Raw genomic sequence first — 16025 nt, forward strand, 5'->3', positions numbered from 1 at the left:
GCGCAGAGGGGTGAAGTGCAAGGCATGGAAGTGATAGGTGGAAAAGGCAAAGGGCTCACAAAGAAGGAATCTGATTGTCATGGTCCCTTCAGGCAATCCCCCACCTGGCTGTTTTCCTCAGGAATTGGACCTCAATCCCCTCATTTAGTTTCCAATCATTCCCAGGTTCCACTAACTACAAACACCTGCTTTCCATCAGCAAATGCAGTATAAAACCCTGTGACCACAACAAGAAGTTGCCAGTTTGTTGGTTGACTCTGGTGTGAGTAACCTAGTTTCATGGTTCTTAGGACTGCTGATTCTAAGTCTAGCATTGCTCCTGGATACTGACTCCATGCTCGCTATGTTAATAATGCCTCTGTGCCTGTGTTCTGCACTTGGGTTTTTCCACCGCCATGTTTGTGTAACACTGATAGGAGAGGAGAATGAACCATGGGAGAAAGAGAAGGAGGAGGGGGGCACCAGAGAGAGGTGATAGGCACTGAGTTTTAAGCTGTATTTGTTGACTTTGGGTGGCATAGCATGTGAGTGATTAGAAGGAAGGGGGAAGGGTCAGGAGATTTAATACAGGGTGGTATAAGTGAAGACTATGTAGAGAAAATCCAGGCTATCCTTGTTATATCCAGAGAACCAATTGTATTCTTGGTAGATATTACTGAAATTATGAGTCAACAGTATATATGGAACCTGAGTCACATGAAGGTTAGGTCAGGTAGGGTTGCCAGATTCCTTCTATGGAATATAAGTGATGAACCGATGTATAGTGGATATGATAATCCAGTCATTTCACAGTCATTTTGTCTTGAATGAGTTGACCCATTCCCAGTCATATGAATTTCCATGGCAGGATTTAAAGTCATGATGTAGTTCAGTGCTGCCCACTGGGTTATGACAAACATTCATTGTGTAAACTTTGAAAACAACCATAATTGTTTAACATCCAGTTTTTCTGGCTTTATTCCATGTGAAATTAAATTAATAATGATAAATGCATTTTCTGATTCTTTTTCATTTTTGTTCACACATTTCTTATGTTGACTGAAACCCTTTAGTTTTTTATTTTTTGACAGCTTTGTCTTTCTTTCAATTCTCACTTCCTTATAGCTATTCGATGCAGATTTTAAAAGTGCTTTTTAATTAATATCTCTACCTATCATGTAATTTAAACATAATTCTCTTAACTTGCCTTTTTTAAAGATGAATAATATACATAATATATAACTGAATCTATTACAAAGCTACAGATGTTTATGATGTGGAAGGATTCAGTTTTTCAACTGTGTCTTTACTGGTTCCTGAAAGAGGGATCCAAACCCAATCCAACTACTCTGTCAACCACCTGTAACCTTTTATCTCTCTGAAATATTTACCTTTATTTCTTTGAAAGAAATATTGGTTTCTCCTTTGACCACTTTCTGTGGTAACTCATCCTTTGCATTAAAACATCATATTGTTAAGGTAGTTTTACTTACCTCTTATGTAGTTGCAGCACGTACGCTTAAAATTTAGGCCAAAAGATGCAAATCTGATGTAAGGCAAAGAGAGAGAGATTAATCTGGACTTTCAAAAGGGAACTGATGGGCACTCAAGAGAGCATAATTTGCAGTGTTTATAGTGAAAGTGCTACATGAAATAATTAATTAATGGGTTTACCGTATTGGAAACTTGAATGGATTCCTTATGTGTCATTAAATATCAATGTTTCTATTCTATGAGTTTAATGATTTCAATTTGATAATCTTTCAACCCATGGAAATGACTGTTCTCTACCTCTAACAAAGCTCATGTAGCTCACACAAAAAGACTACATTGTGTCTTCTTTTGCTTTCCCAATTCCAATAGAAATGATCTTAAACTTATATTCACATCCTTGCTTTACAATTTCTGGTATTGTCATGGTAAATCGACACTGCATGCTTTCTATGAAGATTCTGTAATTGTCCAGCCAAAACTAAACACAGAATCTGTGACCAAGATATGTTTTGTTTTAATCATTTAGCAGGACGGTTTAGAGTTATAATTTCAGACTTATGTATCTATATAATTAAATACATTAAACAACAGTTCCATAAGTTCAAATAATAGATTCTTCATAATATTCAGAGACCACACAATGCATTGCCTTAATTTATTTCTGTGTTACTACTGGCTGCTGGTTCCAAAAAGGTTCTGCATATAAGCTTAATATACTTTTTTCAACTATGTAAGATTCCTTCTGCCAAACTACAGTTGCTGTACTAAGTATGACAGTCTACAATTCATCTCTCCCTGAAATTGACAGTTGGAATTGACACAGGCATTTGCAGTATCTCCACAGTAACATATTTAATTTTGTCCATGGATAGCTGCAAATGCACTTTCATTTGGATTCAATTTGAACAAATATTTTAAGGTTCTTTTAATATTCCATGGGCCAGAAAATTTGATTGTATTCAAGAATGGATGCATGCAGACTTACGCCTGTACTCCATGTACCCGTGTACTTGTAACCATGATTCCAGGCATTCATGCTGTCTGTTCGTTATCATGATTCATTCTTACAGTTCTTATTCTTTCACTATCCCATGCTTGCCTGACAATTCAGAAAACATTTCTCAACACAGAAATGCCTGCAGCAAGCACTGGACAGTATCGAGTTTCGTTGATGATACCTTGGAGGCTTTGGTGCAGGCAAAAGTTGGAAAAGAATGGATGGTAATGTCTGAGAAGGATAGAAGCCACATGGATGCAAAAAGAGATTCTTAGTCCTCTCCACTGCCAATGGGAAAAAGTTTCTGACCAGGTGCCAAGAAGTGCCTATAATACAACAAAAAAAAAGACTACCAGAGATTTCAAGTTATCACTAGACCATTACTATCCTTTGGCATCTCTGGAATTCTCTCTCCAAAAACTTGTGGAGGCTGGTTCTTTAGAACTATTTAAAGCTGAGATTGGATTGATGATTTTTTTTATGATCTGAGGACCGAGGACCTTGAAGATTTGGCACTGAGGATTTGTACAGCATAGAACTATGTTCTTTGCTGACAAAGGTCCTTTCCTCAGAGTCACATTTGTCTGCATCTGGCCCATGTTTCTCTGAACCTTTCCTATCCATGAACCTGTCTAAATGAATTTTCAAAGTTGTAATTGTACCTACTTCTACACTTCCTCTGGCAGCTCCTTTCATATACCCACCACCCTCTGTGTGAAAAATTTGCCCTTCATATCCACTTTAATTATTTTCCCTCCCATCTCAAAGCCCTCTCACTTTAGCTCCCTTACCCATCAATCCTATCTATGCTCCTCATGTTTTTATAATTTTTTTAGGTCAGTCCTTAGCTTCCTTCATTCCAGGGAAAATAGCCTCTCGCAATCCAGTCTCTTATTATAACTCAAGCTCTCCAGATTCGGCAATGTGAATTTTTTCTGCACAGTCACTATCATTAACCACAACCTTTCTCCGGTATAGCAATCAAAACTGCACGCTATATTCCAGGTACAGCTTCACCAATGTCTAAAAATGAGGATGGGTGGTTGATCAGCCATGATCATAATTTAATGGTTTGAGGAGCCAAGTGAACTACTCCTGGTCATGAGTAACTCATATGGCAATGTGGTTATCTCAGTAGCTTTGGATCATATAGTCCTAACAATACAAGCACCATTTGGTCCTTCAAATGCATACAGCCCTCGGTGAAGGAATACAGTCAGCCCCATTCTCTACTCTATCCCCAGAGTCCTGCAAGTTTACTTCACAGAGTCATAGAACACAATACAACACAATATACGCCCAATGTGTCCATGCCAATTATGATGCCCATCCAGCTAGTCACAATTTCCCACTCAATATCCCACTTAGCCCTACAGCTGCAAGAATAAGTTCCTTCAGATATCTTTCCAATTTCCTTTCAACATCACTGGTCAGCTGCTTTGTGTTATGATATGCACCCAACCACGCCATCTTCCGGTGTTTTTGCGCTCTAACTCTCCAGGATATGGATAGCTGGAGCAGCCCTTTTAATGATTCAGGACTGTCCTGCTAATTGTTAATCATGTTTTGGCACCAACAATTGAGTATTTAAAGAACACCTGAATGGAAACTCAGTGATCATCGTAAGCCTAGCGAGAGCATTTTGTTTTTGCTCAGTTCTGATTTCAGCTTTATACTATGTCTCAATTCCAGACTCAGATGCTCCAGCATTTCACAATAAGCCTTCTCCCCGTAAGCTTTGATTCCAATCAAAAACCTGTCAAGCTCTGCCTTAAATACACCCAATGACCTGGCTTCCACAACTGCCTGTGGTAATGAATTCCACAAGTTCTCCACCCTTTGGCTAAAGAAATTTCTCCTCATCTCTGTTTTAAAACTCTCTATCCTGAGGCTGTGCCCTCTTGTGCTAGATTCTCCCACCATCTTTTCCACATCTTTTCCACATCTACTCTGTCTAGGCCTTTCAACATTCAAAAGGTTTCAATGAGAACTCCCTCATCCTTCTAAGTTCCAGTGAGTACAGACCCAGAGCCATCAAATGTTCCTCGGATGATAACCCTTTCATTTCCGGAATCATCTTTGTGAACCTCCTCTGAACCCTCTCCAATGCCAGTACATCTTTTCTTAGATGGGGAGCCCAGAAATATTCACAATACTCAAGGTGAGGCCTCACTAGTGCCTTATAAAGCCTCAGCATCATATCCCTGCTTTTGTATTCTAGACCTCTTGAAATGAATACTAACATTGCATTTGCTTTCCTCACTACTAATTCTACCTGCAAATTAACATTTAGGGTGTTCTTCACAGGGACTCCCAAGTCCCTTTGCATCTCAGATTTTTGGATTTTCTCTCCAATTTTCTGGAATTTTGGATTTGGGTCTAAACCATGGTCATCAAGATCTCTCATCACAGTACGATTGAGCCAACATGGATCCGGGGGGTTTCTGAATCTCTTGGCTGCTGTGGCCAGCTACAGTGAGAGCATTTCCAGACAGAACTTGGTGATACATGACTTCCAGGCCGTCATGTACCAGTTATCGCAAGGAGGATGCCAGAGTCGCTCGGGTGAAGCTGTCGGTTGCTTTGCGGAGCCAGTACATCTTCTGACCCCGGAGAGATTCAATGGAGACCCAGGCTCTTGCCGCAGCTCCCTCACTCAATGTTCATTGGTGGTCAAACTCCAGTCGTCCCGGTTTCCTTCAGATTGTGGAAAAGTGGCCTTCATTATTTCTCTTCTCTCCTCGCCTGAGTCACCGTGCATTGAGAATGATTTTTGGAGAGTTGTGCAGATGTGGAGGAATTCATGGCCATTTTATCAGCGGTATTTTATCATCCTGCCAGCACAAACAGAGCCTCGGACATTCTGATGAAGCTGAATCAGGGTAGTCGATCAGCAGCCGACAATGCTATTGAGTTCCAAACTTCAACCCAACATGGTGTTTAAAGCCTTGGTCACACTGTATCACCATGGACTCTGGGACAAACTAAAGGATGAGCCAGCTGGGGACTTTAGAAATCCTCATCGACCAGATCCATCCACCTTGACAATTGTCTGGTAGATCGTAAGAGGGTCTACATTATGAGGCTAAGAAGGATGCCTAAGTCTGGCCATGACCAGCTCATCTCCTGCTCAGGACTCTGTAGAGCCAATGCAGATCAGTTACACAAGGCTGTCCGCCGATGAGAGAACCTGGTGTCAGAATCAAGGCTGCTGCTATTACTGCAGTGAAGCAGGTCACCTGTGGGCCAAATGTCCGAAGCTGCAGCTATCTGGAGAATGACTAAAACCGTCCAGTATCGGGTCTATGCCTGCAACTGTCTTGGACAGTCACCCGCTAGGTTCTGGGCAGATCCAGCAACAGTCTGTGGTTTTGAAAATGAGGATAGGGGACCATGTGGAAGACATTAGCTTCTACATTATTGACTCTCCACTCATACCCCTGATCCTCCGGTACCCTCGACTATCACAGCATAACCCATCCATGGACTGAAGGGAGGGGAGAATCATTATTTGGTCCAGTTACTGTTAGAGATTATGTTTGAAATGGTGTTCTGACCCCCAGACTCTTTCAAGACCAACCAGCAGTAAGGGGACAAACTTCAGTGTGAGCTAACCCGAAGCCTAAGGGATCCAGCCGCCAGGTCCCGACTAAAGGGAGGACTCCTAAACGCAGACCCTTGTAGCCTGTTCCTGGGGCACAAGGACCATCTGTAACACCTCGTTGTTGTCGCCTGAGGATATTACAGAGTCTAATGAGCCTAGAGAGGAGAACCACTCCTGCCACCTAAGAAGCCTCAGAAGTCGTCCTTAAAGGAGGGTTCAGAAGAACTTGCAACACCTAGAACTTCCACAAAGACTTGGAGGAGGTCTTCAGCAAGAGAAAGGCCTTGACTCTTCCACTACACCAACCCTATGACTGTGCTATAGATCTTCTGCCTGATACTTGTCTTCTGCATAGTCGATTATATGCACTTTCAGGTCCAGAGAGAAGGACAATGGAAGAATATATAAAGGAAGTTCTTGATATGGGATTCTTTCAGCTCTCCAACTCATCAGCTGGTGCAGGCTTCTTCTTCATACTAAAGAAGGGTGGGAATCTGCGGCCATGTATTGGTTACACTCGACAGCAAAGATTTTGCTTCCTGAATACCTTTAGATGTATCTTATGAATTTTGGGCTACCGATCATGAAAATCACCATGAAATTTCCCTATCATGCACCATGTTTAAATAAACTTATGTTTATTATTTCAATTCATAATTCAAGTCAGTTAAAATGTTGCCTACAATGTAAGCTGGAAAGTTTCCTACCTTGTCCAGGCATGCTTGGGCAAGCTTAGCCGGCGCTGCTTCTGCATGGCAGGACAGGTTTCAGTAATAATTATTGGGTTCAGGACTGTAAGGATGGAATTTGCTATCACCAGGCACAAACATATCTATGAAGGATTTTGATATTTGAGACAGATGCTTCCCAGAATTGCCAAATCCCAAAATTGGCCAGATGCCAAAATTAAGGAAAGCATTTTTGTTGGTCCACAAATCAGACAGGCAATTTAAAGAATTTCTAGTGGGACTGGAGAAAATCACATGGAAGGCATTCAAGGAAGTTGTTGAAATTTTTCTCGGCATCTACAGAGCCCCAAACTACATGCAGCTGGTTAAAAGCATGCTTCAAGCATATAAAACCATGAAATGCAACATGTCACTAAAGATTCATTTTCTGCATTCCCATTTAGATGTCTTCCCTGCAAATCTTGGTGCTGTTAGTGACGAGCACGGTGAAAGGTTTCACCAGGACATTGCGGTAATGGAGAAAAGATACCAGGGCAACTGGAATCCATCAATGCTGGCGAATTATTGTTAAGCGAGAAGCCACAGACACTGAGTACAAGTGAAAATCATTAAGAAAGTATTTTTAACTTAGTTGAACTATCACAAAGCATCAGCACGATTATGCAATTAAACACATTATATTCAATAAAAGTTAATTCGTTATTTCTCCAAATTCCTATGTGATACAGGTATTCTGAAATCATAGTTGCGTTCATCTTCAAGCAGTCTATCATAAACAAAAAAAATTCTGAGGAAGCAACACTTTTGAAAAAAATTGTTGACCAGTGTTATACAAGATTAAACCACATAGCAGTTAAGAATTATTACCCCCTTCCACACATGACTACTGCCTTTGAGATTCTCCAATGGGCAAGAGTTTTCAGTAAGCTGGACCTATGGAGTGTATACAATCTGGTCCGTATAAGGGAAGGCGATCAGTAGAAGACTGCATTCAACCAGCGGTCCCCAACCACCAGGCCGCAGAGCTGTGAGGAAACAATATGATTTGGCGATATGAAATGATATGAGTCAGCTGCACCTTTCCTCATTCCCTGTCACGCCCACTGTTGAACTTGAATGTGTGCGAGGTCATTACCCACGCGAGGTCATCAGTCGGTCATTAACCTACAACTACTCAATGAGTAAAAAACAAACGTCGCTTGAGAGTTTCTTTGGAAGAGGTGGTAGGGGATATAAAAGGCCTAACGATGATGATAACACAGAAACAGCTGAGGCCAAGACTGCAAAAAAAAAGCTTCCTTCAACAGAAAATGCGACAAGTCGTACATAAAATATGGTTTTAATGTGACCGGTGACTCTCACATTCCAAGCCCCCTGTGTGTGATATGTGGAGACAAGCTGTCTAATGGGGCAATGAAGCCCTCAAAACTGCATCGGCACCTTGAGTCCAAGCACCCTGCACTTAAAGACAAACCCGTTGAGTTTTTTGAGCGGAAAAAAATATGAGCAAGCGGGACAGGAGCAAGTGCTGAGAGCCACCACCTCCACAAATGCTGCTGCTCTGAGAGCATCGTACTTAGTGGCTAGCCGTATTGCTAAGGCTAAGAAGCGTTTCACTGCTGTTGAAGAATTGATTCTGCCTGCTGCCAAGGACGTGTGCCATGAACTGTTGGGAGAGCTGCAGCTAACAAGATGGCACAGGTTTCTCTTTCAGCTACCGCAGTTTCAAGGAGAATCAATGACATAACGGAGGACATCGAAGCACTGCTTTTGGAATGGTTAATGAGTCACCATGTGACGAGGAGTGGATAGCAAAACTCGCTTATCTGTGTGACACCTTCAACCTGCTCAATGAACTCAATTTGTCACTTCAGGGGAGAATGACAACTGTCTTCTAGTTGGCAGATAAGGTGTCTGCTTTCAAAGCCAAACTGGAACTGTGGGGACAGCGAGTGGACGGGGGCATATTTGACATGTTCCCAACATTAGCTGGGATTTTGGGAGAGACTGAGACTGCACTGTCCCTCTCACAGTTGGTGCGCAATCGCCTATCTTCGCTGTCAACAGAATTCAAGCGTTACTTCCCAACCGCAAATGACTCAAGACGTGCAAAGGAATGGGTCTGTGACCCATTTGTGAATGTGCCCGCTGAGTCATCCATGTCAGCGCGGGAAGAAGATCAACTCCTCGAGCTTGCAGATGACGGTGGGCTGAAAAGTATGTTTGACATCTCTGCCAGCATTCTGGATCAAAGTCGAGGCTGAATATCCTGAGATGGCCACGAAAGCACTGAAAACGTTGCTTCCATTTCCAACATCATATCTCTGCGAAGCAGGGTTTTCTGCAATGAATGCAACGAAAACTAAATTGCGGAATAGACTGGACATAAGGAACCCCCTTTGAGTATTGCTGTCTCCCATCACCCCTCGATGGGACTGTCTTGCCCAGGGCTCCCACTGATTCAGCTATATTGGTGTGTTGCAATGATTTTATACGTTCATACTAAGAAAATATACGCTGTGTGTTTAATATCCAAACGTTACTTAAAATGTTATGATGCTATTGACGTATAATTGACTTATCACTATATTCATGCGAGGAAAATATGCGCTGTGTGTTTAATATTAAATTCATTAGATAAACCCTTTTAGAAACGAAATTGAGCATATTAGCCACTTATAAGTGACTTACAGTTGACTTATCACCTATATTCCGGTCGTGATTAACACCCCCCCCCCCCCCACCCTGTCAGCCGGTCCACAAGAATATTGTCAATATTAAACCGGTCCGTGGTGCAAAAAAAGTTGGTGACCCCTGCAATACACCGATGGGGCACTATGAGTACCTGGTTATGCCCTTCGGTCTTGCAGATGCTCTAGCAGTTTTTCAGGCCTTTATATGTTCTTCATAAGTATGCGTTCATCTACTTGCATGATATCCTAATCTTCTCAAAGCCCATGAAGGAGCACATTGCTCACGCCAGGGACATTTTAAAGAGTCTTCTAGACCATGGACTTTATGTCAAGTTGGAGAAGTTGGAAATTCATGTGACAACCATTTCATTTTTGGGTTTCATCATCTCACTATGAAGACCTTATGAAGACCCAGGCAGTCAGAGATTAGCCACAACCTTCCAGTGTCAAACAAGTCCAATGATTCCTGAGGTTTGCTAACTTTTACTGGAAGATCATCTTTCTAGTACTAGCAAAGTTACAAAATGTTCAACTTATTTTGTAATGTTGAATTTAAACCATGAAAATAATAACTTATTAAAACATTTTAATTGATGTAACACCAGGTTCAGTCCATTTTGCAGGGAGTCATATCCAACTTGAAGCAAACACAGATGCATTACACAAAGCTGTTGAACATCTTGATGTAGTTTTGTAATTTTATTTTTACTATTATTTAGAACCCTGCCATGGTCTGTAAACAATAAGGTTCTCTCACAATACAACATAGCATGTATAAAAGATCTAGAGATGATTTATGAAACCAGTGAGCCATTCATTAACTTTGAGTAATTGAAGGAGCTGATTTCTTGGTCTTAGGTCCTTTCTGTTGTTACGTTCCCAGTAACCGGGTGACTTACCAGCAAAGATAGAGAGGTCCGCTGAAGCCTGATGATACTATTTTCAAATGTTTTTATTTATAAAGGGGCACAAACGTATGGTTAATACAAAACATTCAGATCATATACATCGTCAAAACTCAATCTAAAGCACAGGTATAGTAATAATCAATCAAAAATAAGCTCTATCGTTGTCTAGGGGATACTGAGTCCAATGGAATATAAGAGTCACTCAAAGTCTGCAGGCTTCCCCGTTTCGGGAACCGCTGGCATTTCACGTGTTGGAGAGAGAGAGAAGGAACACTTGCCTGTCATCTTTGCGAAGCAAATCCCTGTTGTTAGTTAAAACGGTTTTTCCTTTGGTTCCAGCCACAGACTCCCGATCCGGAATCTAACGCACGTGGCTTCCTTCAGAATGGCTTCCCGCTCCGACGGGAAGCGCTATCGTGTCTTCTTCGTGTGTCTCCTTGGTACGTCTGAGGCCCCGCCTCGGCAGCCCACCTTTTATCTGGACTGGCAGGGTTGTAGATGTCAATCAGGGTGGGGGTGAGGCAAGCTTTCCCCCATCACCCATCTCACATTGCCCTGAGGGTTTGCACGTAGTCCAGTTCCTTATTCCACAAAGGTGTCTCCCAAGACAATGGCTATGTCCAAGGCTTTTGTCTTGCTGAGCGGCCAGCCCACATTCCAAACCGTAAGGCTCTCTCTCTCTCTCTCTTGCGATTCTCACAAAGGACGGGGCTAGGGTCATGACACTGTCTATTATATGAGTCAAACTAGATAATGGTTTTAATTGAAAATTAGATTTTTTAAGAGGAGTGTCTACTTCAATAGAAGCTATTTAATAAGATTATTGGGTGTGCCTAGCAATACAAACCCCTGTAAACTACATTTACTTACCATAATAATATATAAACAGAGGGTCACAATGGCCACATCTTGTAAAAAAGGTAGATGCAGGCACCAACAATTTAAATGAATCATTGTAAGTTTCTGCAAAGTCATGGCTTGTTTATAGTTTGTGAGTTTCTTGATGTACAATTTTCCTTCGATGCTGTTATCAGAGACTGTGGGAATCATTTATACAGAGAGGTAGTCAGCACTGGCAGTGCACTTTGGAGACAGAATTATCCCGTAAAGTGTAAGTCAGGAGACTTAGCAATTTGATTTTAAAATCTGAAAGTCAAGATTGAAATTCCAAAGTACATTTGTACATATCAGAAGATAATTACAAGTTTTAATAGATTGGAAAATATAAGCAAAATATTCAAGCGAAGATCTTACTGATAGAGAGAACTGAAAGAGAAGTACTGAGTGAAAAGAAATTTATTTTCTGTGCTAATATATTTCATTCAATTTAAGTCTTTATCTCTAAAGAATGGCTCCTTTGCTCATAAAACATGAGCAAATGATTTAATTGGATCTATTCAGTTCCATTCAAAGTCTTGTTAGTTTTAGCATTAGAAGGGTCATCAGAATCTGATTTATTACCATTGACATATGACGTGAAATTTGCTATTTTGCAGTAGCAGTACAGTGTTTCTCCAAAGATTGTCACCTTGCTGTGGTGGAGAGGCTTGTGAGTTCCTGAGATCCCATTTTGAGCTTAGCCGTCTGACACTTAGCTCCTGGTAGGATCACCCACAGTGGTCTGGTCAAGGGGGAGGTTCCAGACCAAGGGTGATTCAACCAAGACTTCAACAGTGGAGCCGGCGGAAGATGATGAACCGTCACAACTGCAGTGAAGGCAGAGGAAGGGCTGCAGCCATGAAGGCTCCCCAGTCATCTTGCATTCATGACCCTGACCCCAATCTGTGGTGGCTGCCTGTGCATCAACCTCCCCACATTAAACAAAGTCACGCACAAGTGGTCTCCATTAAGGGAATCCAACTGAACATTCCCGATTACGTTCCATGGCGATCAGCAAGTGGTGAAGGGGGCAGGCCCAGATTGACCTTTACAGTCAGCAGAAGACCCACCAATAGACAACTCCTTGGGATGTAAAAATCCATAAACTACAACAATAAATAAATATCGCAAAATAACAGGAATAATGAGGTAGTGTTCAAGGGTCATAAACCATTGAAAACTCAGATGGCAGAGGGGAATAAGCTCTTCTTAAATCACCGAGTTTAAGTCTTTAAGATCTTTTACCTCTTCCTCATTGGTAGTAATAAAAAGAGGGCATGTCCTAGCTGGTGAGAGTCTTAATGATGGATGCCACCTTCATAAGGAAGAGCCTCTTGAAGATGTCCTCAATGTTGGGGAAGGTTGTGCCCATGATGGAGCCCATGATGAACCCTCTGCAGCCTTTTTCAATCTTATGCATTGGCTCCTGCATACCAGGCTATGATGTAACCAGTCAGAATGCTCTCCATTGTGCATTTATAGAAAATTGGAAGTCTTTGGTGATGTACCGTATCTCCTTAACCTCCTAACAAAGTACTGGACCTGATGTAACTTTTTCATTATTGCACCCATATGTTGGGCCTAGGATAGGTCATTGATCGGGATGTGGCACAACTCCCAAGTAACATAACAATAAAATAATGGACATATTGTGTGATCAAGGTTTTGGGGAATATCAGAAATTTTCCTTGAAGCTCGAATACTTCAAGCTTCAATACTTCACTGCTGAGAGCAATGGTTGGTTAGAGGGAACATTGGCTGAGAGGTGATACATGTAAGAGGCAAAGGGCTAAGTAAGAAGGAATCTACTAAGAGAGAAGAGTGGACCATGGAAAAAATGGGAGGAGGCATGGGAACCAGAGGGAGGTAATGGACAGATGAGGAGAAATGGAAAAAGAGAGAAAGGGGAGGAGGAGAAATTACTAGAAGTTAAAGAAATCAGTGTTCATGCCATCAGGTTTGAGGCTACTCAGATTGGATATGAGGTGTTGCCTCTTCAAGCTGGGAGTGGCCTTATCGTGGCAGTAGAGGAGGCATAGACAGGCATGTCAGAATGAGAATGGGAAGTCAAGTTGAAATGGGTAGTCATTGGGAGATCCTGCCTTCTGTTATGGACAGAGCAAAGGTACTTGATAAAGCAGTCCTCCAATTTGTTTCCATCCCACAGATGTAGAGGAGTTTTCTTTGGGAGCTGCCAAATGCGGGCTCAGCATATCTGAAATAACATCAACATAACATCCCAACTTCCATCTTCATTGCCCTGATTGAAAAAGGTCAGTATGCTAATAGTGAACCATGTATTTGTACTGTACTCCTAAACCACACTCTGCAAGTCCCTGTGTCTCCCCATTGAATCAATAGAACCTTTCTGTTATGAAATTTCTTCTATCCAGTTTCAGATCAGAAAATGGATGTTAACTGTGACAAAAAGCACGTTATCAAACCTTAAAATTGCAACATTTTTAAGTGACTTGTAATAAGATAAACAATAGACCTTGTTTTTGGATAATACAGCAGGGACTTCCCCAAAACATTGACACTGCAAATGTAATACAATCCATCAATATAAACATCAGTGTGTAATGACTGGAACGCATAGCTGTGAAACTTCATAGCAGTTCTACATGGGAATCAGTCAGCGGGAACACACATCAACAATTTGTTAAAATATCAATTAATGCCAACAAAATACTTGATAATGTACAAGTTTAACCACTAATTGTTTTTGGCAAAATAGATTGAAAAGGAAAATTTCTTTTTAAAACTAAAAGGCATTATATTATACACATTCACATCTCAGACATGTTGAATTGTGTATCCGTTAGTAGTAAACACTTTTTTTAAAAAAACAGTTCATTGCATTCCCTATTGGCGGCCTACAGAGAGGGTGGCTGGTTGATTAATATTAATGGAGAAGTCTGCTGAACGGAGGTTGGTATAACCTGCAAAAAGTGGAGAAAATTTAGTTGCAAAGCAATGGTGCTTTTAAATATAAAGAGCACATCATTTTCTTACAGTGAATGCCTGTAAAAATGAATCTCAAGGTAGTATGTAATGATATATATGTACTTTAATAATAAATTTACTTTGACATAATTCAGAGAAGTTAGCAACAACATGGGAAGCAGAGCAAAAAATTGTTCACACATATAAAAATTGTTTATTCATTCATGGGTAAGCAATGATTTGCTGCATTATAGAAATTTGCTTGTTATAAGTAGACAATGCCAAGAACTTGTATAGTGCAATCTAGTTGCTGCATATCAGACCATGCTGCAATCTCTTGTGTTCTGTCTACGTAGTAGTTGAACAAGATCATCTTGGCTAATTCTGGAGCTCATCTTCAGCAGGATAGCCAGAACATTGTCAGGATTCATTGCTTTTATTTTTTCCACATTCCCTTGATATTGCATGGGTTACCAAATGTCTTGCATCACAACAAGCTCAGAAGCAGACTGAGGTGGACCTTCCATTTGCAGTTCTAGTTGACGATTGTTTACAGAGTTTCAGCAGTTGTCTTTGGCACTTTCATGTAAAGCTCACGACCATTGAGAAAATGGATGTGCATGAAGTTTTGTTTTCTTCAGAATCAGTTTGTGCTCCTTCTGCACAGCTTCAGCAAAGCAAATTTGACAGAGTGCTGTCTGCTTGGAGTTTTCACACTCTTCCCATCAACATGTGAATTTCCCTGGGCACTCTGGTTTCATACTAATATCCCAAAGACATACAAGTTGATATGAAAATTGAATTTTGGGGTGGTTGTTAGGCAGTAAAGGGTTGGAGGAGAGGCTGATGAACCTACTGTATAAGAGAATAGACTACACAGAAATAAGTGAGGCAATAGGAATGAGGGTTCCTGTGAGAGTCACAATATTTTAATGTGAAAATACATTCCAAGGTGTTTTTCATGAAGACAAAATCAAAACATTTGACCTACAGATGTTAAGAAAGAGAAAGCTATTAAATGGGCTGGTTATAAATTTAGCCAAGGAAATGAGGTTTATGTCATTTTAAGGAAAGCAAAGGAGCTGGGGAAATGAAATAGTTTAGGGGGAAAGTTGAGAACATAAGAAATAGAAGCAGGAGTAAGTTATGTGCCTTCTCAAACCTGTTTCATCATTCAATAAGATCATGGCTGAGCTGATCTTGGACTCAACTCTACTTTTCCCCCTGATCTTTATTATCCCTGATACCCCTATGGACTTAAAATCTGTCTCTGTTGGCATTAAATATATTCAGTAGCTTAGCCTACCTGAGCAAGAGAACAAAAAAGGCCAATTGAGACAAGAAATTGCTCCTCATCTCCTGCTTATTGATCACTAGGAAGACACTCCCTTTGTTAAGAGCACTTACACAAGAGAACACAGTTAAAGGAATGAAGGGATTTCTGGGTAGGATGATTGTTAGCACAGAGATAGTGTGAAGGGACAAGGTATAAACAAAATTCAAAGAGGAGAATAAGAATTTTAAACAGACTAGGAGCCAAGATGTATCATGGAAAACAGGAGTAAGGATGTGCAGGAGAGGTACAGACAACAGTGATCAGAATGGGTTCATAGTAATCAATGACAAAGTGAGAGGCTAGCTGGCAAAAGAGTTGATCCTATGACACACAGGCGAGTTTTAAGGAATCATCTCTGTGTAAATGTAAATAAAATCTTACGTTGTTCTATTATTATTATTATTATTATTCACCTGCCATCAATACTCAAGTGTGGATATCATGCATGCATTTTAATCTAGGTAGTAAAGTAACGCATACAAAATGCTGGAGGTACTCAG

This window comes from Hemitrygon akajei, chromosome 18, assembly GCF_048418815.1.
Source record: "Hemitrygon akajei chromosome 18, sHemAka1.3, whole genome shotgun sequence".
NCBI classification, from domain to species: Eukaryota; Metazoa; Chordata; class Chondrichthyes; order Myliobatiformes; family Dasyatidae; genus Hemitrygon; species Hemitrygon akajei.